The sequence below is a fragment of the Geotrypetes seraphini genome, chromosome 4 (genome assembly GCF_902459505.1).
Source record: "Geotrypetes seraphini chromosome 4, aGeoSer1.1, whole genome shotgun sequence".
NCBI lineage: Eukaryota > Metazoa > Chordata > Amphibia > Gymnophiona > Dermophiidae > Geotrypetes > Geotrypetes seraphini.
The window spans coordinates 312,182,578-312,198,085 of record NC_047087.1 but is presented as its reverse complement, the minus strand read 5'-3'; the positions used below and the strand labels follow the sequence as shown (position 1 = coordinate 312,198,085).

The 15,508-nt window shown below is 43.7% G+C and overlaps 1 protein-coding gene across 5 annotated transcripts in view; it reads right to left on the bottom strand.

Moving 5' to 3' along the window:
• TDRD1 (tudor domain containing 1) overlaps positions 1 to 15,508 on the bottom strand; it is a 613,801-nt gene that overhangs the window by 18,171 nt on the left and 580,122 nt on the right. The gene's annotated exons all lie outside the window — the stretch shown is intronic.

Here is a 15,508-nt window from a genome sequence, read left to right as displayed (position 1 = left end):
TATTTAAACAAATCTCCACCCTAATTTTACCAACCATGGTGGCCTCATTTTAAAACCCACTATCACTACTGAGGCTACAATTGTGACCCTAGCTCCAGCATAAGCAGAATGGCTTTTTGGGGGGACAGAAATTTTATTTATTTAGATTTTTATCCTGTCCTCCCAGTAGCTCAGAACGTTCTACAAGCAAACATTCACAGTGGAGTACATTTGGACAATACAAAGACTATACAGTAGTTTAAATACAAGGACTATACAGTAATTTAAGTACAGGTTAAGAATGAACTGAGCCTAAGGAAGTTCCTGATTGGCCAAACATGATGCACGGGGGCAGGGCCTAAGGCCGGCATTGCGTCACGGGCCAGGCAGAGGAGAGTAGCAGGAGGACTTTGCGATTCCTTCTGCTCCTGAAGAATGGAGACCTATGGAGCAGGAGGGACTGAGCACCCCTCCTGCTCCCTACATTTAAAGATATTGGAAGGAAAGTGGGTCGGGCAGATGGAGGTGGGGGGGGACAGCGTCAGGTTAGTTTGGGGGGGAGGGGTTCCGACGGCAGGAGGGAGTTGGCGTCCTTCCTGCCATATTTGCGTGGGCAATGTTGGGCGGAGCAGCTGGTGGCAGGAGGGAGTGGGCGATCCTCCTACCATCTGTGGGTCGTGGGGGCAGCGGTTTTTTGACAGGTCTGTCTGTTTTTTCCTTTTTTTTTATGGGGCAGATATTTTGTGTGTGTAAAAAACCGACAGGTCTGCAGCAGTCGGATTTAAGGATAGTAAAATCTGATTAAAAATAGCCAAGCAATTGTTAGTGAATCAATCGCTTGGCTATTTTGCATGGGATTTTACTAATTTGCATGGGTTGGATCAGATCGTTAAGTGGGTGGTGGGCCAAGTGGATTGGGTTGGGGAACGATCGCAAAACCAGTAAAACTGGTTTTGCGATCTTCGGTATAGGATCAGAAGGTTTAGTGGATCTAGGCCAGGGATCTCAAAGTCCCTCCTTGAGGGCCGCAATCCAGTCGGGTTTTCAGGATTTCCCCAATGAATATGCATTGAAAGCAGTGCATGCAAATAGATCTCATGCATATTCATTAGGGAAATCCTGAAAACCCGACTGGATTGCGGCCCTCAAGGAGGGACTTTGAGACCCCTGATCTAGGCCCTAGGTTATTTCATTGGCATTATCTTTTACTTTTTTAGTTCATTACTCTGCTTTTTCAGCAAAGTTGGTTTAGGCAATAATGTAGCCTTTAGAGACACTATTAGAGTTTTTATATTAAAAGAATGTTTAGTCTAGATTAGTATTTTAGGTTGCATTTCAGAGCATAATGGAACAGTAACAGTAATGAGTTATGATACTACAATTTCACAGAAGATAATACTTGTTACAGAAGATAATACATATAACGGAAGATAATGCATTTAACAGAGGTAATACATGTTAACTCGATCGGTTGAATCGGGTGTAGTGTAGCAGAATTACAGTATATTCTAGATCGTAGATAAAAGATAATCTAGGTGGGTATTTCCGAAGTCGTTGATTGGGAGGTCATTGGGTGGTGGTTAGAGTGGTGGGAGATATTTTTTGAACAGCAAAGAAATAAAAACATTACTGTTCAAAAAATATCTCCCACCACTCTAACCACCACCCAATGACCTCCCAATCAACGACTTCAGAAATACCCACCTAGATTATCTTTTTATCTGTGATCTAGAATATACTGTAATTCTGCTACACTACACCCGATTCAACCGATCGAGTTAACATGTATTACCTCTGTTAAATGCATTATCTTCCGTTATATGTATTATCTTCTGTAACAAGTATTATCTTCTGTGAAATTGTAGTATCATAACTCATTACTGTTCCTGTAATTTACTCTTATCCTGAAATGTAACTCTACTGGAATATCCCAGATATTTCTATATTGTAATCCGCCTAGAACCGCAAGGCACAGGCGGAATAGAAATCCCTAATGTAATGTAATGTAATGTCAGATCAGATTAGGGCACTGATAGCAGTTGAGGATACTCTTTGTTTAGTGTTTAATTCCCACCAATCCCTGGCCTGATCTCTGATTTATATGTCCTTGAACCATTTAAAAGGCTACAAATATAATTAGCTAGTAATTAGCTCTTAAGAAAGAGTCTAAGAAATCCTGAGAGGGTAACCTATCAATTACAACATTACTAAATAATAAAAATTAAACATTACCATAGCCTAACATACAGTCATGTGAACAAATTAGGACACCCCATGAAATATTCAGTTCTTTCTTAAGAAATGTTCATATATCGATGTCAAATCTTTTTTTTAATTTATCTCTGAGAAAGTGATGTAGTTCCAGGTAAACAAAAAATTTTCCTTGATTTACTCATCAAACAAAAGATATCCACAAAAATGTCTATTCTAATTGAGGAATAAATTAGGAAACCCCCCCCAACACATATCCTCCCACTTAAAGTGGCTCAAATCACACACAAGTGTATCAACATCAGGTGCACATGATTAGAATATCGTTACTCAGCATTTTGAAGGAGGTTTACCCTACTTAAACCTCAGACATTTAGTTTGGTGTGCTCATGACTGCTGCGGTGAGAGTGAACACCATGGTGAGATCAAAAGAGCTGTCTCAGGTCTTCAGAAAGAAGATTGTAGCAGTTTATAAGTCTGGTAAGGAATTTAAAAAGATCTCAAAAGAATTTGGCATTAGCCATTCCACAGTCCAGAAAATAGTGTACAAGTGGAGGACTTTCCAAAAAACTGCCAACATGCCCAGGTCTGACCATCCAAGCAAGTTGACCCCCAGAGAAGACCGCAAGATGGTAAGAGAAGTCTCCAAAAACACTAATATGTCATCACAGGACCTACAGCAGGCTCTTGCTACTGTCGATGTGAAAGTGCATGCCTCTACAATCAGAAAGAGACTGTACAAATTTAACTTGCATGGGAAGTGTGCAAGGAGGAAATCTTTTCTCTCTAAGAGAAACATCAAGGCCAGACTGAAGTTTGCCAAAGAGAACATAGACAAACACCAAGACTTCTGGAATAGTGTTCTATGGACAGATGAGTCTAAAATTGAATTATTTGGATACCAGAAAAGAAGACATGTCTGGTGTACACAGCATTTCAGGAAAAGAACCTCATACCAATTCTGAAGCATGGAGGTGGAAGTGTCATGGTTTGGGAATGCTTTGCTTCAGCAGGACCTTGCCAGCTCATCATCATAGAATCTACCATGAATTCTACCATGTATCAGAAGGTGCTTGAGGAACATGCGAGATTATCTGTAAGAAAATTAAAGCTGAAGCGGAACTGGACCCTTCAACACGACAATGGCCCAAAACATACCAGTAAATCCACCAAGGACTGGCTGAAAACTAAAAAATGGAGAGACCTGGAGTGGCAAAGTCAAAGCCCTGATCTTAATCCCATTGAGCTGCTGTGGGGCGATTTGAAACGGGCTGTACATGGAAGAAACCCCTCAAACATCTCACAGCTGAAAGAATTCTGCATTGAGGAGTGGGCCAAACATTCCTCAGACCGATGTCAGAGACTGAAAGATAGCTACAAGAAGCATCTCACTGCAGTTATTTCAGGCAAAGGGGGTAATACTAGCTATTAGGGTGTCCTAATTTATTCCTCAGTTAGAATACACATTTTTGTAGATATATTTTGTTTCATGAGTAAATCAAGGAAAATTTTTGTTGTTTACCTGCCATTACATCACTTTCTTTCCAGAGATAAATAAAAAAAGATTTGACATTGATATGTGAACATTTCTTAAGAAAGAACTGAATATTTCATGGGGTGTCCTAATTTTTTCACATAACTGTATAACTAGAAATCTTAGGGGTCCTTAGTGTACATTTTCCAACTCCCGTAGCAACTTAAGAAAGAAATCACCAATATTAAGATGTAATGAGTAGTTATTGGACTATCATTTTTCCCTAATAGGTATAATTGCAAAGTATGGGGGGGTGGGATTTCTGATTTGATATTATATTAATAGGACAGAATATATAATATATTATATGATACTACATATGAATTAGTAGGATTGGGAGGGAGGGTTTAAATATTATGATTTAAGTTAAATTGATGAGAATCAAGTGATATTGTTTAAGTTTAAATGTTATTTTATGATACACTTGTTGTAAAATGAATAAAGAATTAAAAAAAAAAAAGATGCAGGCAGCAGTTCAGCCGCAAGATGGTGGCTATACAGTCTTTTGTACTGAGTGTCGCATTTGATTATCTCCCAGCTGGTGAGAAGACTTCTGTGTGTGCTCTGTGCAAAGAGATCCTAGCACACAGGGAAGAAGTCCAATTCTTGAGGCTAGAGTAGCAGACTTGGAGGAGCTGAGGGAGACAGAGAGGTATATAGAAATGACCTACAGGGATGTTGCAGAAAAGTCCCATCTCCAGTCTGCCAGCCTCTATGCTGCCTCGGTGGAGGGAGGTCTTCTTAAAGGAGAGCATCACCCTGGTGAAGTAGGAGGCAATCCTGTAGCCAGGACTTGCCCACCAGGGGATGCAATGTCCTTTTGCACCAAGGATGTCTCCAGGAGCTTCTATCCAGGAGGGAAGGAATATGACGGCTGTTATAGTGGTAGATTCGATCATTAGACTGGGTTGCTGGTGGATATGAGGATCGCTTGGTTACTTGGAACTTGGAGGCTGGATGGTGGCTGGCTGACAGTTGAGCTCCCTCCTTTTAAACAACAATTCCTCATCTATTTAATTATAAAATCCTCTAAAAGGTCATCAACCAAGCAAAAGAAGCTTATGGTATATGCGTTATGAGAAAATATCAGCTGTAAATTCTAAACATCAGAAGATACTATGAGCCGTTTGCCTGCTCCTGCCTTTTGCCTGCTCTCACCATAACTGACATCTCTAGGGCTCCCAGACCACCTCTCCTCCTCCGGGGCTCGGCGTGTGAGTGAGCTCAGCCCCCTAGAAGCAGCCGGGAACCCTCCTGAACTGCGGCAGTTAAGCCGTTCACCTGCTCCTGCCTGTTCCCTGCTCGCACCGCAGCTGACATCTCCAGGGCTCCCAGGCCACCTCTCTTCCTCCGGGGCTCGGCGTGTGAGCAAGCTCCGCCCCCCCAAAGCAGTCGGGAACCCTCCTGAACTGCGGCAGTTGAGCCGTTCGCCTACTCCTGCCTTTTGCCTGCTCGCACCGTGGCTGGCACCTCCAGGGCTCCCAGGCCACCTCTCTTCCTCCGGGGCTCGGCGTGTGAGCAAGCTCTGCCCCCCAGTAGCGGCCGGGAACACTCCTGATCTGCGGCAGTTGAGCCGTTCACCTGCTCCTGCCTTTTGCCTGCTCGCACCGCAACTGACATCTCCAGGGTTCCCAGGCCACCTCTCTTCCTCCGGGGCTCGGCGTGTGAGCGATCTCCGCCCCCCAGTAACAGCCAGGAACACTCCTGAACTGCGGCAGTTGAGTTGGGGCAGGTCGCGTCGGTGAGGATTGCCGAGCTGGAGCTGAAGTATTACATTACATTACATGCTTATATTCCGCCTGTACCTTGCAGTTCTAAGCGGATTACATCAGAAAGATAGCTGGACATTTCCAGGAAGAGAAATACAATTAAAGAAGTTGGTCCTAGTACAACAAAAAAGATAGCTGGACTTTTCCAGTAAAGGAATACAATTGAAGGCGTAAGGTCTAAAGCAATTTTGATGAGATGATTCTAAGAGGGGGTGAGAGGGGAAACGGGAGGGATTAGGACGTTTGGGTGAATTTCTTGAATAGTAAGGTCTTGATTTCTTTGCGGAAAGCCTTGAGGTCAGTTGAAGCTGTCAGTAGGTTGGTGATAGTGGGATCCAGTTTAGCTGCATGTGTTGCTAGTAAGTTGTCATACATCTCTCCGGCGCAATCGCTCACCCAGCCCCTCCATCTCATCATCGCCGTCACCCCTGTCGCCAAGAAGCCGGCAGCCAACCCAGCACTTGCCCGCCGCTAGAGGCACCCGGCCCTGACGCCAGCCTAGGCCTGCTGAGCAGCGTCGACTCAGAGAAGGCGCTGCTGCTAGCTTCGGCCATGATAAGGAGCGACCCCCCACGACCACCACCGCCACCACGAGGGGGAGGCCATGGTTGGCGCCGCAAACGGTCAGAGAGATGCGAGCAGTGCCTGTCCTGAAAGGAGACAGATTCAGCGAATTTGACATGCAGGAGGAGAGAATGAACATCTTAGACGAGTTGATGACCGGAGACACTGGATTTGGGGCTTCCGGTTTGCTGACAAGGATCGGATGACATCTGGAGAAGTTTTGCAGCCAAAGCAGTGAAGTCATTTCAAGCTGGACTTCAGTCTTGACTGTTTGTTTTTTTATTTTTTCACTTTCTTTTTTAGTTTATGATATTTTATTTTTAAATCTCATTCATTGTTTTGCCACTTGGTTTTTGTTTCCTACTTTATTATTTAAATTTCATTTAAATTTCCCAAGAATTCTATAGTTTCAACGGTTCTCCCTCCTACTTCTATTTCCTATCTCCCCTCTTTTTTCAACCTTTCAAAGTCCTTTAGACCATTTATTTTCTTATTTTTTCTCATCTATCTCTATTTTAATTTTTTCATTACTCTACTAGTTGTCATTTTTCTAGGTACTTTAGTTAGATTGTGAGCCTTCGGGACAGTAAGGGAATATCTAAGTACCTATTTTACTTATATTTTATTTATAATTTTAATGCACCCTATTGTCTGTTTTTTTTCTGTAAACCGCTTAGAATCCTAACGGAGTTTAGCGGTATATAAGAAATAAATTACATTACATTACAAATTACATTACATTACTTGTCTGCCTGGTGCGAAGGCGGCAGACCTCACGTGTCAAATGTTAGACAGTGCTGGGGATGAGTCTGCTGTCTTGGTGCAAGTGGGTACCAATGACATACAGAAAAGTGGTAGGGTGGTTCTGGAAGCCAAATTTAGGTTCTTAGGTAGGAAGTTAAAATCCAGAACCTCCAGGGTAGCATTTTCAGAAGTGTTCTGTGTTCTATGCGCAGGACCCAAGAGACAGGCAGAGTTATGGAGCCTCAATGAATGGGTGAAGCGATGGTGCAGGGAGGATGGTTTTAGATTTGTTAGGAACTAGGGGAAACCTATTGCATAAAGATGGGTGCCATCTTAACCAGGGTGGAACCAGGCTGCTGGCATCAACATTTAAAAAGGAGACAGAGCAGCTTTTAAACTAGAAAACAGGGGGGAAGGCCGACAGTCACTCAAAAAAGTATGGTTTGGAACAAGATATCTTTAAAAGATATCATCATAAAAGGGAAGACAGAGTATCCCAATAGTGAGATTGCAATACAGGCCTCAGAAAACCAGGTTTCCTTAAATGCAGAGCAGGTTGATTTTAAAGATTGAAAATTACCCATCCCAATTGCTGAGCAAGTTGTAAATAGATATGATAAACATTGTTTGAAATGTCTGTATGCAAATGCCAGAAGCCTAAGAAACAAGATGGGAGCTAGAATATATTGCACTAAATGAAAAGATAAACTAAACTAAACCTTAAGTTTGTATACCGCATCATCTCCATAAAGATAGAGCTCGGCACGGTTTACAGGTAAATTCAGTAAATGAGGGAAGGACATAATAAGAAATTAGAGGTTATGAAGAGGATAACTAGCTTTACATTTTAAATAGATAGCTTTACGTTTTGGAGAAAAGCCAGGTTTTCGGATGCTTTCGGAATAATTGGAATGAGCCTAGGTTCAGCAGCGGGGCAAGGAGGTTATTCCAAATCTCAGTCAATTTGAAGAAAAGAGATTGCCCTAATTTACCTGCATACATGACGTCTTTTAACGAGGGGAAAAATAGTTTGAGTTTGTGGGCGGATCTGGTAGTGTCAGGTCTCAAAGAATTCCAGGATAATGGAATTAGGGGAGAAAGAATGCCATGTAGGATCTTGAATATTAGGCAGGTACATTTAAAGTGAATCCTAGAAATCACCGGAGAAAACTGTGCTGGAGTCGAGGTCGGGACAGGAATGGGATTCAAGGCCTTAGGCAAAGGCTGATCCATTTCTGGACTCAACGACATCAATTACACAACGGGTGCCCGACTCCAAACGTCGTCAGGCTACACTTTGTAACCCTGTGACCCGCTGGGACTGGAATGAAACATGGATGCGGCAAAATTGAAGCTCATAGGCTGAAGCTGCGAGTAGGCCCTGCTATAACATGAAGAAATATGAAACTAATTTTTTTTTTTTTTTTTATGAAACGCGCAAATAAACACAGCAACACTGTAAAGAAAATACACGAGCCGCGGTAGGAGAAAGCACAAGTAGCGCAGAGCGTCAAAACGAGTGGCTTGTTGGCTCCACGGAAAACTGAGAACTGAGGAGATGGGCGCACTACGTCTGGCAGGAAGGCACTCGCGCATGCACGGTGTGGCAGTTGCAAACTTTCTTAAAGTTTTACAAGCAAGTCTGCTTCTGAGGCTGTCCACATCCGGGCTCTGTGGATGACGTCACCAACATGTGAGAATATGCTGCCTGCTTGTCCTGGAATAATGAAGCTACCAAGTAGTAGATTTAAAACAAACTGGAATTTGTTGTCAGAGAGCGCTGTGAAATCAGTTAGCTTAGCAGGGTTTAAAAACGGTTTAAATAATTTCCTAAGAGAGAAGTCCATAAGCCATTATTGAGATGGCAAGGGGAAATCCACTGCTTGTTCCAAGGATAAGCAGCATGAAATAGAAACATAGAAACATGATGGCACATAAAGGTCAAATGGCCCATCCCCAGTAACCATTAACTCTTCCTCTCTCTAAGAGATCCCACATGCCTATCCCAGGCTTTCTTGAAATCAGACACAGTCTCTGTCTCCACCTCTTTCGGGAGACTTTTCCATGTATCTATCACCCTTTCTATGAAAAAAATATTTCCTTAGATTATTCCTGAGCCTATCACCTCTTAACTTCATCCTATGCCCTCTCATTGCAGCGTTTCCTTTCAAATGAGACTCGACTCATACGCATTTACGCCAAGTAGGTATTTAAATGTCTCTATCATATTACCCCTCTCTCACCATTCCTCCTAAGTATACAGATTGAGATCTTTAAGTCTGTCCTCATACACCTTATGACAAAGACCATGCACCATTTTAGTAGCCTTCCTCTGGACCAACTCCATCCTTTTTATATCTTTTTGAAGGTACAGCCTCCAAAATTGTACACAATATTCAAATTAGGTCTCACCAGAGTCTTATACAGAGGCATCAATACCTCCTTTTTCCTATTGGCCATACCTTTCCCTATGCACCCAAGCATCCTTCTAGCTTTCATTTTCAAACTGTGTGGTTAACTTAAGACAGTGATCTCAAACTCGCGGCCTGGGGGCCACATGTGGCCAGCCAGGTACTATTTTGAGGCCCTAATTTGTTTATCATAATCACAAAATTTTCTTGATCATATGTCTCTTTAGCTATAAATTACAATATTATTATTATTATTATTAAGACTTAACCAAAAGGAAAGATTTATAAACTATAAAGCACAGTTACTTACCGTAACAGTTGTTAAACAGGGGAGCAGGCAGCTATTCTCACATATGGGTGATGTCATCCACAGAGCCCAGATGCAGACAGCCTCGCAAGCAGACTTGCTTGAAGAAACTTAGAAGTTTCGAGTCAGCCGCACCGCGCATGCGCAAGTGCCTTCCCGCCCAGTGCAGGGCAAGTCTCCTCAGTTCAGATAGCTAGCAGAGAAGCCAACCAGGGGAGGTGGGTGGGTTGTGAGAATAGCTGCCTGCTGTCCCTGGATAACAACTGTTATGGTAAGTAACTGTGCTTTATCCCAGGACAAGTAGGCAGCCTATTCTCACATATGGGTGACCTCCAAGCTAACCAGAATGGGATGGTGGGTGCGTTGGCAATTTAGGAGAATAAATTTTGTAATAATCTGGCCAAAATGGCCATCCTGTCTGGAGAAAACATCCAGACAATAGTGAGAATTCATTGCTCTGACTTTGTGGGCTGTGACTCGACTCTGTAGTTGTAATCCAGCCTGGGCATAGCAGAAAGAGATACAAGCAGCCATCCAGTTGGAGATGGTACACTTAGAGATCGGATGTCCCAACTTGTTTGGATCGAAGGAGACAAAAAGTTGAGGAGCAGTTCTGTGTGGTTTGGTGTGTTCCAAGTAGAAGGCCAAAGCACGCTTGCAGTCCCAGAGTATGAAGAGCTGATTCTCCAGGATGAGAATGAGGTCTTTGGAAAAAACACTGGAAGTACAATAGATTGGTTGAGATGAAATTCTGAAACCACTTTAGGTAGAAATTTTGGATGAGTACAAAGGACCACCTTGTCATGATGGAACACAGTGAAAGGTGGATCAGAAACTAAAGCTTGCAGCTCACTGACTCTTTGAGCAGATGTGAGGGCAATGAGAAAAACCACTTTCCAAGTGAGATACTTCAGATGAGCCGTGGTCATTGGTTCAAATGGAGACTTCATCAATTGAGCAAGAACAACATGAATCTGGAAACCACCGATTAAGCAGAGGGGTTTCCCTTCAATAGGCTGATGAAAAGCAGAAATTGCACTAAGATGGACTCGGATCAATGTAGACTTGAGGCCAGAGGTGGATAAGTGCAAAAGATAATCCAGAACAGAAGATAAGGAGGAATCTTGAGGCTCCTTATCATGAGAATGCACCACATAGAAAATCTAGTCCATTTTTGGTGGTAGCATTGTCTAGTGGCAGGCTTCCTAGAAGCTTCTAAAATGTCTCTTACAGGTTGAGAAAATAGAAGAGGAGTTATGTTGAGAAGTACCAAGCTGTCAGGTGTAGAGACTACAGGTTGGGACGAAGCAGAGATCCCTGACTCTGTGTAAACAGAGATGGAAAAACTGGTAGAAGATATGGCTCCCTGCTGCTGAGCTGAAGTAGAAGGGAGTACCAGGGTTGTCTCGGCCACCGAGGAGCAATGAGAATCATGGTGGCATGATCGTTCTTCAACTTGACAAGAGTCTTGAGAATGAGAGGGAATGGAGGGAATGCATACAGGAAGAGATTTGTCCATTCCAGTAGAAAAGCATCTGCCTCGAGGCGATGAGGAGAATATATCCTGGAGCAGAACTGGGGCAGTTTGTGGTTGTGGAGTGCTGCAAAGAGATCTATCTGAGGCATTCCCCAAATGTGATGAAGAGGCGAGGGATTGAGTATCCATTCATTAGGTTGGAGAAGACGACTCAAGTTGTCCACCTTGGATATAGACGGCTTTGAGGAAGGTGTTGTGGCGGATTGCCTATCCCAAACCTTCAGAGCTTCTTGACAGAGAGAGGGAGATTCCATCCCTCCCTGTTTGTTGACATAGTACATGGCAACTTGGTTGTCCGTCCGAATGAGGACTACCTGGTCATGAAGAAAATGTTGAAAAGCTTTGAGAGCATTGAAAATCGCTCTGAGTTCCAACAGATTGATGTGAGACTGACGATCCGTACTGGTCCAGTGGCCTTGAGTACGGAGACATCTAGATGAGCGCCCCAAGCTCAGGTCGAGGAATCTGTTGTGAGGACCTTCTGATGGGAGGGGGCGTTTGAAACACCAAGCCTCTGGAGCGATTGGAAGAGAGAATCCACCAGCGGAGAGACTGTCTCAAGGAAGGAGTGACTGCAATGTGTCGAGAAAGTGGGTCGCAAGCCTGTGTCCACTGAGGGATTCTGAGGTGAAGTCTGGCAAAAGGAGTCACGTGTACTGTGGAGGCCATGTGACTTAGTAGTACCATCATTTGTCTCGCTGAGCTTGAAGTGCGGGAAGACACTGCATGACAGAGTTGAAGGAGAGCTTCCAGACGTTGTTGCGGAAGGAATGCTCTGAGTTGGACAGTGTCCAGAACAGCTCCAATGAATTGTAGATTCTGAGACAGTTGAAGTTGAGATTGGGAAAGTTGAGTTTGAATCCCAAACTTTTTAGAAACCACGTAGTCCGTTGGGTCACTACAATAACCCCCTGAGATGTGGAATCCTTGATGAGCCAGTCGTCTAGGTAGGGAAATACCTGAAGATCATGGCTCCTTAGAGCTGCTGCTACCACCACCAGGCACTTGGTGAACACTCTGGGAGATGAAATCAGGCCAAAGGGAAGCACTCTATATTGATAATGCAGATTCCTCACCCGAAATCTGAGATATTGACGGGAGGCCGGATGAATGGGAATATGAGTATAAGCTTCCTTGAGATCCAGAGAGAATAACCAGTCGTTCTGATCTAGAAGGGAATAAAGGGACGCCAGTGACAACATACAAAATTTTTCTTTGACTAAAAATTTGTTGAGAGCCCTGAGATCCAGAATGGGTTGCAGATCGCCCGTCTTCTTCAGAACGAGGAAGTAACGGAGTAAAACCCCCTGTTCTGCTGTTCCAAAGGAACTGGCTCAATGGTACGGAGACGAAGCAGAGATTGAGCTTCCTGAATAAGAAGGGCGGTCTGGATGGACTGGAAAGATACTCTCTTGGAGGAAATTCTGGTGGAACCTGAGTGAAACGAAGAGAGTATCCTTCCCTGATGATTGACAGTACCCAGAGGTCGGATGTAATTGTCTCTCATCAGTGATAAAAATGATGGAGACGACCTCCTATGGGAGGAAGAGAGGTCAGAGACAGAACAGTGGAGGTTATGATCTGTTTTAAACAGTCAAAAAGCTGCACAGCCTTAGGTGCAGCAGAAGGTTGAGATTTCTGTTGCTTCCGATTCTGCTGTTTTTTGGGAGGCGAACGAGTGTAAAGAGCAGCTCTCGGAGCAAAACGCCTCTGGAAAATTGGAGGAGGTCATGCAGGCTTGGCAGGAGCTGGCTTAGGCTTTGGTCTGACAATGGAAGCAAAAGATTTTTCATGTTCAGACAATTTCTTGGTGGCTGCCTCGGATAGATTCATCAAAGAGGTCATTGCCTGCACAAGGAATATTAGCCAAGTGGTTTTGAAGATTAGGGTCCATATCAATGGTGCGAAGCCAGGCCAGGCAGAGCAATGCTACAGAACAAGCAGTTGCCCTAGCAGACAACTCGAAGGCATCATAAAAAGACTGGAGAAGATGTAATCTGAGTTGTGACAGAGTAGCTATGACTTCTTGAAATTCAAAGTGCTTCTGTGTATCTAAATAGCTGAGAAATTTAGGAAGAAGATCAATGAGGAACTTGAAATAAGTGACAAAATGAAAATTATAATTGAGGACTTTGGAGGACATCATAGCATTTTGGTAAAGACAACATCCAAACTTGTGTCCATGGTTTTCCTTTCCCTTCCAGGAGGGACAGTAGCATAAATGGAAGGATGGGATCTTTTCAAGGAGGACTCCACAAGCAGGGATTGGTGAGACAACTGCGAATTCTCAAATCCTTTGCAATGCAGAGTTTTATACCTGGAGTCCAATTTTCCTGGTACTGCAGGAATTGCATAAGGTGTCTCCAGGCATCGTGTAAAAGTCTGAGTCAAAAGCTTGTGAAGAGAAAGCTTAAGTGACTCTGCAGGAGGTTGAGGAAGATGCATGACTTCAAGGTACTCCTTAGAGGATTTAGAATCAGCATCCAACTGAAGTTCCAGGTCAGTAGCCATCTGACGAAGAAAAGAAGAGAAAGATAGCTGATCCGCTAATGCCCTGCCTCGAGAAGGACTCGAGGACCTCGAGGCAGCCTGGGTCGAAGATGAAGCTTCGGCGGGAAAATAGTCTTCAAAAGAATCAGAACATAAGAACATAAGCAGCGCTTCTGCTGGGTCAGACCGGAGATCCATCATGCCCAGCAGTCTGCTCACGCGGCAGCCCATCAGGCCCAGGACCTGTATAGTGATCCTCTATCTATACCCTTCTATCCCCTTTTCCTTTAGGAAATTATCTAATCCCTTCTTGAAGCCCAACACCGTACTCTGTCCTGTCACACTCTCTGGAAGGGCATTTCAGGTGTCCACCACCCTTTGGGTGAAGAACTTCCTAGTACTGGTTCTGAATCTGTCCCCTTTTAATTTTTCCGAATGCACTCTCGTTCTAGTAGTTTTCGAAAGTTTGAAGAGTCTGTCCCTCTCCACTTTCTCTATGCCTTTCATAATCTTGTAAGACTCTATCATGTCCCCTTTAAGTCTCCACTTTTCTAGGGAAAAGAGCCCCAGTTTCTCTAATTTCTCAGCATATGAAAGGTTTTCCATACCCTTTTATCAGTCGTGTTGCTCTTTTCTGAATCCTCTCGAGTATCGCCATATCCTTCTTAAGGTATGGCGACCAATATTGGACGCAGTACTCCAGATGCGGGTGCACCATTGCCCAATACAACGGCAGGATAACTTCTTTCGTTCTGGTTGTAATACCTTTATTGATAATACCTAGCATTCTGTTCGCCTTCTTAGAGGCCGCTGCGCACTGTACCGACAGATTCATTTTCTTGTCTACCAGTACCCCCAAATCCTTTTCTAGGCTACTTTCACCCATTACCAGCCCTCCCATCGTATAGCTGTACATCGGGTTTCTGTTTCCTACATGCAAGACTTTATATTTCTCTACATTAAACTTAATCTGCCATCTTTTCGCCTACTCTCCCAGTTTGTTCAGGTCCCTTTGTAAATCTTCACAGTCATAAGAACATAACATAAGAACATAAGAAGTTGCCTCCACTGGGTCAGACCGAGGTCCATCTCGCCCAGTGGTCCGCTCCCGTGGTGGCCCCTCAGGTCTGCAACCTGTGAAGTGGTTTCTGACCACTTCTATAACCTACCTCAAGTTCTATCTGTACCTTAACCCCACTAAATAGTTTTGTGTCATCTGCGAATTGTATAACTTCGCACTTCATCCATGTTTCTAGATCATTTATAAATACATTGAACAGCAGCGGTCCGAGTATTCCTATGGAATACCACTCTTGACCCTCCTCCAGTCAGAATAGTGGCCCTTCACTCCCACCCTTTGCCTCCTACCTGCCAACCAATTTCCAATCCATCTATGTATGTCTCCTTCCACTCCAAGGTTCTTCAGTTTTCGTAGTAGGCGTTCAAGGCTTTTTGGAAATCCAAGTATACGATCCATTTGTTTGTTAATTCCTTCGAAGAAGTACAATAAGTTCATTAGGTACGATCTTCCCTTGCAGAAGCCATGTTAGCTTGTTTTCATCAAATTGTTCCTTTCTAGATGCTCATTGATGCTGCCTTTTATCAGCACTTCTGCAAACTTCCCCTGAACCAAAGTCAAACTTACCGGTCTGTAGTTCCCCGGATCGCCTCTTGATCCTTTTTTGAAGATGGGCGTAACATTAGCTATCTTCCAATCCTCCGGGATCACGCCTGTTTTCAGGGATATATTGCAAACCTGCTGTAGTAGTTCCGCTATTTCCTCCTTTAGTTCTTTCAATACCCTAGGGTGGATTCCATCCGGGCCTGGAGATTTGTCAGTTTTTAATTTATCTATCTGCTTGTGTACGTCTTCAAGGCTTACCTCCATAGATGTTAATTTATCTGCTTGATCTCTTTTGAAGATTTTTTTCAGGTTCCAGCACATTGGATGTGTCCTCTTTT